This window comes from Rhinolophus hipposideros (genome assembly GCF_964194185.1).
Source record: "Rhinolophus hipposideros genome assembly, chromosome: 13".
Taxonomy (NCBI): Eukaryota; Metazoa; Chordata; class Mammalia; order Chiroptera; family Rhinolophidae; genus Rhinolophus; species Rhinolophus hipposideros.
The window spans coordinates 60119533-60127289 of NC_138059.1; the positions used below are offsets into that span (position 1 = coordinate 60119533).

The window sequence follows — 7757 nt, forward strand, 5'->3', positions numbered from 1 at the left end:
TATTTAATGTAGCACATGCTCACCATGGGGACACTCTGCCAGGAAAGTGCAGACCCTGGCAGGCACTGAGGGCCCTCCCCACACCCCAGCAGGTGTAGCCCACTGCTGCCAGAACCCCGGAGGCACAGGGATATCCATCTCCCTTCCTACTGCTGCTGCTCGACTCACAGGGGACCCATGGGCATCCCCTCCAGAGACAGGAGTCTCTGCGCCTCGGCAATCTGGGTTGTTGGAACCAGGAGAATGAAAGAATCACCAATGCTGTCGCCAGCTGGCAGCGATGCTACAGCTAGTTCCCTTCCTGAAACACCACTGAGCATGTGCTCCTGACACATGCTCGATCCAGGTCCTAGCACAGGCCATGCAGAAGTCAGAGGCGGAATGGAAAAACCAGAGTCTTATGCCAGGCAGGGCATCAGCAATCAGCAGAAGTGGGAAGAGAATGCTGGCCAGACCCTAGGGCGCCAGGAAGCAGAGGGCAGGGAGTTGGGGGCTGGCCCAAGAACTCACTCCAAGGAGAAAGACCTGTGTGAGCCAGGCTCCAATCTCGAACACACCCTCCACTATCCCATCTAACTTGATGACAAGGTAGAAACCCATAAAAGTTCTTAAGAATTTCAAGACTTGGGGCAGAGGACTGAATCCCAAGAATGGGACCTTTCTGAATATGTGTGACTACGCCCATGAAGCCTGCCTGAGAGCAGATGTCCACAGGGACCTAAAGCCAGGGGACTAGCCTTTCTGGCTCCTCATAGACAATGAGGAGCGGAGCACAGGTGTTCATTCTGGTGATGTGAGTGGCCCATGTCACTAAAACACATTCAACTACACTGTTTAATCTCAGTGTAGACATATAACATCATGTGCTGTGGTTTCTGCTGCGATTTCTCTTGTAAATGAACTTTCTGTAGTTTCTATCATCCAATGATTTAAAAATAAAAGAAATACCAGCTGGAAAGATAGCCAAGTTTTTGGTTCAGAGATTTAAAATAAAAATAATGAAGAAAATGAAAGAAGAGAGAAGAGCAGAGGGTCTTCACTGGGAAAGGTAATACTGATTGGAATCGTGATTTTTCTGGCTTTTCAAAAGATGCCATGTTTTATTCAGATCCACATAACTACCATAACAAGGCAGTGTGATATATAAAAGTTGTTTATAAGATGGGAAATCTCCAAAATGGGGACATATCCCTAACATTTGCTGAGTGCCTTCTGTGTGCTAGAAACTTTATAAACATTATATTGATTTTCACACACACATGACTTAAAGCAGACATTATTCTCATTTTTTCAGATAAAGAAATAGAGTTCAACAATTATTCTAGGTCAATTATTCTGGTCAAGTGTATGCAGCTAGTAAATGGAACGGCAGGCGAGGAGGCAGGGCAGAACAAAATCCATTTTGTACTTAACAGATTTTTTTCGATGAGCATACAAAAGTTGCATAGTCAGAAAAAATATGTAAGAAAATGGAGAATGAATACAACCATCTATTTCTACGGGGAAGTTAGGTTTATGAAGAAACAAAGCAGATAATTCAAACTCATTCATTAAACTGCTGTTACATTTATTCATTATTTTTTTCCTCACAAAGCACTGAAGAGAATATTTTGGGAAGAAAATAAATCTTTTTTACACCAATATATTTTCAGTGAGAGCTTTGCCCATAGGAGGAATAACGGCAGAGCTGATTATTATATATTTTAAGCAAATGTATTCCATGCATATATTTTAACAAACATTATAGAAAGCTACTAATAGAAAATTCTGAAAGTGCTTTAATTTATAATTTACCTATATTTGTATTTTCCCTGAAAAATTTGTCTTATTTTTAAATATTTGGTTAGCACTCCTGAATTTTTCTTCCTAAAGTTATTTAGAGATTTTTATTTAGAGATCTAGAGTTATTTAGAGATCTCTCTCTCTCTCTCTCTCTCTCTCTCTCTCTCTGTGTGTGTGTGTGTGTGTGTGTGTGTGTGTGCGTGTGCGTGTGTGTGTGTGTGTAATGTAGGGATGTTTACTTTTATAATCCTTGTCAAATTGAGAATATTTTAATCCTAATTTTTTTAAAGAAAACAAGTCCATTTTGAAAGTTCCTCCTCAGTTACAATTCTGAAGAGATGGCATATTGGTTCAATTAAACAAAATTGTTTGAAGCTACATGTTATATATTATATTTGTCTGAGATGAAACCTCAAGTCATAAAAAATTCTATACAAAACGTTTTATTAATTTCAAAATACTTAAACATGTATGGTTTGCTTAAATTTCCAAATGGAGGATTTTGAAGGAGAGTCCATTTTTACAAATAAAATCTCAGTGTATTTTCCAAAATTCTGGAAATAAAACATCTTAAAAATATGTCAAGGCTATTGGGGAAAATGGTCAAATTTTTATCTCATGTAGGACATATTTATACATTAAAAAATTCTAAGATAAAAAGTCAAATCTCTATGACTTATTAAATGACAGTTTTAGTTAATGTATTTTTATTAGCAATGCCATAGGAAATTCAATATCCTTCATGTTCGTGAGAAAAATCAAACCATCCTCAATAAACTAGTATTTACTTATAACATCCTTGATTAATTAAATCTAGGCTTGTTTACCACTTCACTAGAATGATAAACTTGTTACCATTTCACTAGAATAATTCTAGGAATAGTGCTATCTGGGTTCAATATCAATTTCAAAAGCATTAGTTTGATTCATTTCTTAGGCATAATAATAAAAAAGGCATGTAAGAAATAGGAGTTGTGCTCATTTAACAGTTAGTAATTATAGCCCCTATAATTTAATATCTAAGTAATATTAAATGATATTTCTATCTAAACTAACGATCTGTTAGTTTATGTGGTGCCAAGGAAAGTGAACTTCGTGTCTTTTTCCGAAACAATCACTTTAGCACTATGGCTAAGCACAGAGTCGGTTTACCTACTTACTGGTCACCAACCAGGCCTTTCTACAGGAGGAGCCAGTCTCTTACTCAAAGCAGATCATCAGGGTTCCTGAATAAATAGCCACAACGGAAAGGGAATCCCTGTGGCAGAAATTAAGAAATAAAGTATAGAAAGGATTAACCTCTCTTGCTTTTATCTCTAGCATGCCTCAAAACCAAAGAGAGAATGCCTAACTATTAAAAAAGATTAAAGGTGTTAATTAGACAAAGAGATAGAAACCTATCACCCTTATGTCAGGCAGGCAGAGCAGACTTTGTAATGGATTAAAACACACACACACACACACAGTATTTTGTCTCTATAATTCCATTGATGGTGATCTCAAATGTGCATTTCAGAACAATTCTTATTGAAACTGATTAAAAATTTTGGTTAATATTTTTATAGGCACGACCATTATTACTATTCCTATCAAAATTGTTTTCAACATTCTATAATAAAATATATTCATAAGGGGCTTAGAAAAGTAACCATCATAACAAAGAAAATCAGAATTGCCAATTCTCACATCTCCTTCAGTTAAGCCTATTATGAAGTTAGTATCAGGTTATGAGTATGCAGAGATTCTTTTACTTTTCTTTCAGAAGAAATAGTATGTTAGTCACATATATAAACTATGTGACATCTCAAAATGGATTTGAAGCCTTTTAATATTAGTTGCCCAAAAGGAAAATTATTGTCCAAAAAAATAATTACTTTTTAGTAAGTAATTTTGTCTGTTTATATTTTATCATTTTAAAATTTATACATTTCTATTGTTAAAATATAAAGGAAAACGCACATATACGAGGTGGACAATTAAGTTCACAAACTTGTTGCAATGATGTTGCTAACCTTTTTTGATATCAGAGGGATTACTCATTATGAATTTGTACCATCTGGACAGTTAACCAAGTTTACTATTTGGAAGTGCTGAAAAGGCTGCGTGAAAAATTAGACGACCTGAACTTTTCAACAACAATTCATGGCTCTTGCATCATGACAATGCACCAGCTCACAGGGCACTGTCTGTGAGGGAGTTTTTAGCCAGTAAACAAATAACTGTATTGGAACACCCTCCCTACTCACCTGATCTGGCCCCCAATGACTTCTTTCTTTACTCGAAGATAAAGGAAATATTGAAAGAAAGACATTTTGATGACAGTCAGTACATCAAGGGTAATACGACGACGACTCTGACGGCTATTCCGGAAAAAGAATTCCAAAATTGCTTTCAAGTATGGATTAAGTGCTGGTCTTGGTGCATAGCTTCCCAAGGGGAGTACTCCGAAGGTGACCATAGTGATACTCTCAGCAATGTAGCATTTTTTCTAGATGATTTTGCGAACTTAATTTTCCGACCTCATATTTTATATTGTATGCAATATATGCTTATAGTATGAATGTGTTCACATACACATATATATACATACATACATATAAATATATAAATATATACATATGTGTATATACATGTCCTTGTATTTATATACATCTCCATGTGTGTATGTGGGTATGAGTCTCTGTGTTTGTATACACACACGTACACATATTTCAGGTTCTATTACATAAAGACATTCTCTATTTTCTCCTCTCTCCCTCTTTCTCTCTCTGTGTCTCTCTGTCTCTGTCTCTCTCAAATGTTAAATATTTTCATTTTCACCATACTTTAAAAGTGATGATATGAAAGATGATGGGGCTAGAAATCAAAATGAGTTCTATGAAATAATAGCACTTAATAACAGCACAATTTTTAGGCAATTGCTAAAAGAAACAGTGAAAACATCACTTTGAAGGAACACTTTGATCACAAAGTAAGAGCCAATAAAAGACCCAAGTAATAATTTTATATAAAGATGATGTGTGTGTGTGTGTGTGTGTGTGTGTGTGTACGCGTGCATGCGCGTGAATGCGCTGCTCCCTTAGGAGGAAGTGATCACATTAGATGAGCTCATGGCCCATTGTGGAGATTGCCTCCTGTCCATCAAGGCCCAGAAATCAGAGGGACTTTAGCTTAGTTTTCAGCAGAACGTGCACAATGCAGTGACAAGTGCTGCTTAAACTGGTGACAGGTCTGGATGTCAATGTGCAATTCACAGATGTCTCTGATTCTGAGTATACATCTGAGCGCAGTGTCTTTGACCTACTAGGCATTTTTCTGTTCCAGGCCTGGCTTGTTGATCCAGAGTTCTGAGGATGTGAGTGCAGTTGGGAAAATCAGGGCAGTTGGGAAAATGAATTACAACCAGCTGGTAGAAAAGGTCACGGGCAAGCTCTCCAGCGGCGCCAACCTCGTGACAGAAGGTCTGATCACAAAACAGTTCCAAGACACCAGCACGGCACAGCTGACCTACATGGTCTATGTGAGCTAATGGCAGCTGCCAAGGAGAGTGAACTTCGTGTCTTTTTTCGAAACAATCACTTTAGCACTATGACTAAGCACAGAGTCGGTTTACCTACTGGTCACCAACCAGGGCTTTCTACAGGAGGAGCCAGTGCTATGGGAGAGCTTGCACCATGTGGGTGAAGACAGTTGCTTCTGTGACACTGACTTTCACTTCAGTCATTCCCTAGACTAGGGGCCTGGAGCAGAGGGTGGCAGCAGCTCCCCAGAAAAGCACAGCAGGTAGACCCGGACTGCCTGATCGCATTGTAGCTGCAGCAGGAACGGCAGGCACAAGACATGTTGGGTCTTAGCAACTTGGAGTGGACCCAGCAACTGCAGCAAGAGGAGAACCACCAACACCAAACAGGTCAGCCTGCACCACTGTGGGCGCATTGCTTCAGGGGAGAGGAGCCTCATCTGGACTCCCAGCCAGGCAGTATCGGCAGAGGCCAAAGCGAGAGTCACACAGCGTCCTCCAGAAACACTGCTGTACTAAGATGCCGCACCTCTTCTGTCAGAAGTTGTGGCTATTTTGCTTGCTGTCCCTGTTCAACCCCTGAGATATGCAGGGTAACACTTACCAGCTGTTGGGATCAGAGCAGGCAGGAAATGCTAAGGTCAGATTCCATGACAGCTTTGCCATCACGTGCTGCTGCCTTGTCTTTCTCCCAACCATCCAGGGCAAAATTGGGGTCGGTGGGGTGAGGATGTCTGATTCTCAGCTCCCTTTCATCAGAATAGTCACATTCATAGCCAGGCTTCAGGATGAGGAACCTGTCTAGCATGTGTCACCCCTACTTCCCACCCCTGATTGGCTGGGTCCTCCTGCCTATCCAGCAGGCCTGTCGCTGTTTCAAGGTTTGATTTGCGTTTCTATCTCCATTATTTGTAACGCCTTCCTACAGGCTTGGAACTAAAACTTCTTTTCTGAGGTGAAAAGAACAAAACAAAAACCTATTTCTAAGATAAAACTAACACATCTATATTATAAATTATAATAGCTAGTTTATTCATTAATATCTGTGGTATTATTTACTGATGATAAAAATACAGTGAACGTATAGCTTCTGATTTATTATTAAAGGCTTTCCTTTTCTTTGGTCAATTTTTATTACATATCATCCTTTTTTATAAATTCCCAGAATTCCAAGTGATTTGACACAGGCAAACTTATTTAACAATTTAAATTTGTGTTTCTTCATCTTCTTTCCATGTAACATTAAATACTATTTATTGAGTTCTGTATAATAATTAGTTTATTATCAATGGTAATTCTAACTTGGCAATTTGCTCTTTCTCATCACAAGATACTCAGAAAAATATTAGGCCATATCAAATACTTAGGAAAACAGCAATAAAACATAACACAAGTATAGTCAGACTTTTTCAATAGATTTAAGTATTCTAAATATTTGGCTTATTGGTTGTATGTTTGTTTCTGATACAAAAATAATATGCTCTGAAATAAATGAATACTCTTCACTGTGAGTATATAACTGGGGTTTTAAGAAGTGGAAAGGAATCACAGAAAAAAACAGGTATGTCATCCGTGCCCCAAAGAATATGCATAACCATGGAAAAAAATCATTTAACCCATGAAGGCACTACAAATGTAGTATTCTTTTATTACTTATATCATTGTTGTTACACACTACTCCATAGAGAATTGTTGGGTTAGTATGGAAATTTATTTCCTAAATAGATTTTAAAGGAAAGAAGTACTTAGTCTAGGGATAATTATTATGACAGGAATGCAAAATAAATGTAAATGGAAGCATTATAAATACTCCAAAACCATAGCCTGTAAGACACATGTTAACAGAATTTCTAAAACTACTAGGAAATATCTACAAGTTCTAGAAAATTAGCAGAGTGTAAAAATTGATAGTATCCCAGGTTGAACGTTATAGGGGAAGAATAATCTTGTTCACTGCTAGTTCAATTGTAAACGTGAACCCCACATGTCTAGAGAAAAAAAGTCTTAAAAATAATTTACCCTTCAACTCAGGACTTTATGTCTAGAAATTTATTTGCAGTTATAATTATAAATATGATTAAGGATATACATTAAGGAGGCCCAGATGTGCACCAAAGTGCTGTTTATAATAGCAAAAGTATAGGAACAAACCAGATATTCAATAATAGGGTTGGTTAAGTAAATCATGATATATGCATAAAAATAAACATAGGCAACTATTTATAATTATGCTGTGTAAATGTAACATGAAATATATATGTTCCATGGAATATACCAGGAAAAAATTACTATAATATATAATTCAGTGAAATAAATATATATTATAAGATAATATGACCCATGTGATCCTATTTTTGTTTATGTAAATTGGCATACACATATTTAACACAAGAATATTCACTTTGTGGTAAATTTTATTCTCCTATGGTTATTTGAATAACTCCTTCTTGTTTAT

At 37.2% G+C, this 7757-nt stretch overlaps 1 pseudogene across 1 annotated transcript; it reads left to right on the plus strand.

The window, feature by feature from the left end:
* Positions 1 to 4874: 4874 nt before the first annotated feature.
* Positions 4875 to 5885, plus strand: LOC308506881 (ubiquitin carboxyl-terminal hydrolase MINDY-1-like; annotated as a pseudogene). Its single transcript has 2 exons — positions 4875 to 5565; positions 5596 to 5885. The product of its transcript is annotated as a ubiquitin carboxyl-terminal hydrolase MINDY-1-like (transcript).
* The last annotated feature ends 1872 nt before the right edge of the window (positions 5886 to 7757 follow it).